We start from the raw sequence: 3,148 nt of genomic DNA, 5'->3' as shown, positions 1-3,148 counted from the left end.
GAAGATAGACAACAAAAAATTCAGTAGAGGATACAAGTTTATTATAACGAAAGAAATAAAACTAGAATGAATTAAAGACATGAATGAAAACAAAGAAAATTAACTTGGGTTGCCTCCCAAGAAGCGCTTGTTTAAGGTCATTAGCTCGACCACCTCATAAAATTCATCGAAATCTCACTCTTGGAGGGGTAAGATATTTCAACACCCTCCTACCAAGGGCTCTTAATATGGAGAGAGCTTCCAATATAGGAATTACAAAATGAAGTATTGCTCTCTCCATCTTCGTCTTCTTTGAAGTTCTCTCAGGTCGTTGAAGACGGTTCAGTGTGAGCTTCCAATTATTAGCCCAAGTGAAATCTGCACATACAAAGAAAATACAAATCTCCCACAAACATATTAGATAAGATAGAGCCATAACCATATTAAGATAAGAAGAATAAGAAATAAATATTGAATCACATCCAACAAAGTCAATGATAGGTACCTCTATAAAATTTTCCAAAAGATCACAAGAAATACTAACCTTACTTTGCTGAGAGATACCTATAATTTCTAAACATGTAGATGTGACTTCCTCTGAATCAAATGATGGTTCTAACTCTTGCTCAGGTGTTGATGATATCAATGATGGTGATTCTTGAGACTCTGCTAGCTCTGCAAAAGTCCCTACACATTGTTCCACAACATTATCAATTCTTACAACCTCTAAGGGTTTTGTGGACAAAGGTGGTGATCCTTGAGATGCTGCTTCCACAACACAGCTCCCTACATATTCTTCCATATCATCATCATCAACACATACATCAAAAAATAAACCAACATCTATATCCTCAATAGGAAAATCAATAACAAGAGGATCAATAACTTCACTTGCAATTTTAAATTGATCTACCACATCACATTCATCATCTGAAAATTTAATGTCACTATAACACCCTATAAAATTTGAAGGCAGATATGAAAAATTATTTACCACTGCATTATCAATACAATCCTCATCTGAAGAGTCCTCATCTTCATATACATTCAAAAACCTGCACTCAACCATATTAGTATCATAGGATTTACCGAAGTCTTTATTTTCATTGACCCCCACTAACCTTTATAGAAAAGGAACCCTTAGTGAAGGTCCTGGGAAAGATTGGACTTCCTTTTTCCCAAATTCTCTTTGAGCTTTTGAAGGAGGTCCAACTTGCTTATCTAGTGTTGGTGTGATCAATAACCAAACATCATCACACTTTTCACTAGATCTTGTCTGCGAAGGAGGGGGATCTCCTTTAAAACATTTTGAAACAATACTTTCAATCTTTGCCCCCAAATGTTTGAACTTCCCGTTCTATGACTTCATGAATGTTTGAGGGAAATTTCATCCAACTTATGTTTGACCATTCATGGAAGTTCAATGTCACTTGATCAATTAACATATATGCATCATCTACACTTTTGTCCATAAAAGATCCTCCAGCTGATGAATCCAATAAACTCTTATCTGAGAAAGAAATTCCCCCATAGAATATGTGCAGAATCAACCATTTTTTCAAAACTATGATGAGGGCACTGTCTTTGAAGACTCTTGAATCTATCCCAAGCTTCAAATAATAATTCTCCATATGTCTGAGTAAAATTTGGTATGCAATTCCTCATATACACTGTTCTTCTTGGAGGGAAAAAATGATTCAAAAATTGCTTCTCCCATTTCTCCCAACTTGTGATACTATGAGGATAGAGAGAATATAACCAAGTCCTTGCTTTATCCTTGCTACTGAAAGGAAATGCTATCAATCGAACTGCATCTGCTGGCACTCCTTCACATTTCACCATATCACAAATCTCTAAAAATGTTTCAAGATGCAGATAAGGACTTTCTGATACTTCTCCTCCAAATTTATGACCTTGTATCATAAAAATTAAGTCTGGGTCTAATTAGAAACTTTCTTCTTCAATTTGAGGTCGCACAATGGGAGATAAAAAACTTGCAGAAAAGGGTGTAGAAAAATTTCTCATGGCCCTGCTTGACATGTTAGAGCTCATGGATATTCAAGAAAAAGTTATTAGAAGGAAAAAAAATTGAAGAATCAAAGACAAGAAATCAAATGAAATATGAAAAGCAAGAAAGAAAATGCAGAATTTAAATAGTAAAAAAGAAAGTGCATAATGAAAACAAGACAGAAAAGACAAAAGGAAAAAGAAAAGTGTCTAGAATAATTCATATGCTAATCAACTAATGTGTTTATAAGTTATTGTAATTCTTGATGCCTTTACGAGGTTTGATCTTATCATACACAAGAACAATATTGCAAGATATGTTTACAAAAGAAAAGTAGAGAAAAATTTAGATCAAAAGAAAAACAGATAAAAGCTAGACTAGAATGCTAGAAATCAAGAATGCAGAAGTAGAATTAGAATTGCAACAAAATAAATTGTCAAGAAGTAGAAAGATATGCAAAAATTATGAAAACAGAATTCTAAAGATTAGTTACAACTATGCTAATGAAAAGAAAAGTTATGTTTAGTCTAACTCAATTGATAATCTCTAATGTTATAGCGCAATCCCCAGCAACGACGCCAAAAACTTGTTAACGATTCGCAAGTGTACAGATACGTCCTCAGTAATAAAGAAAGATATCATATTCACAGGGACTGGTATAACCACTAAATATATCTTAAAACAAATTAGCTAAACAACTAATCAATTGATTTATAACAACTAAGTACAACTATAGAAAAGTAAAGTATAAAAACAGGAATAAGGGCTACAATAAAAGGGTTGTTCTAAGAGTTTTGGTTTCTTTGTAATGTCATTCAATGTAAATGATCCACCAAGCCTTATTCCTCAACTATCCATCATTTGTAGAAGGTTGTCGATTCTCTCTTGCAATAGACAATCTGCTTAGCACTAAAATCTATATCTAAATGTGATCAATTAGGAATGATTCCTATGATGTCCTTACACGGGCATGCCTGTCACGTGCGCCCCTTGGAAAATCGAATAAGGAATTACCTCTATGAGATCCACAAGACACTCAAACATTCAATCAAGAATGGTAATTAAGATCAATTACATCCATCCACACAAGATCAAATGGATATAAAATAGGACAATATCATAGAAATAGGAAATTGGCAAATCCACAAGAGTTTACATCAA

General features: G+C 33.7%; 1 non-coding gene across 1 annotated transcript; it reads left to right on the top strand.

Annotated features, from left to right (window-relative positions):
* The first annotated feature begins 1,540 nt into the window (after positions 1-1,540).
* Positions 1,541-1,646, top strand: LOC122030770. The gene has a single exon (XR_006125608.1). It is a non-coding gene; the product is annotated as a small nucleolar RNA R71 (small nucleolar RNA).
* Positions 1,647-3,148: the final 1,502 nt, after the last annotated feature.

The sequence above is a fragment of the Zingiber officinale genome, chromosome 10B (genome assembly GCF_018446385.1).
Source record: "Zingiber officinale cultivar Zhangliang chromosome 10B, Zo_v1.1, whole genome shotgun sequence".
Taxonomy (NCBI): Eukaryota; Viridiplantae; Streptophyta; class Magnoliopsida; order Zingiberales; family Zingiberaceae; genus Zingiber; species Zingiber officinale.
This window is presented reverse-complemented; position numbering and strand designations above follow the sequence as displayed.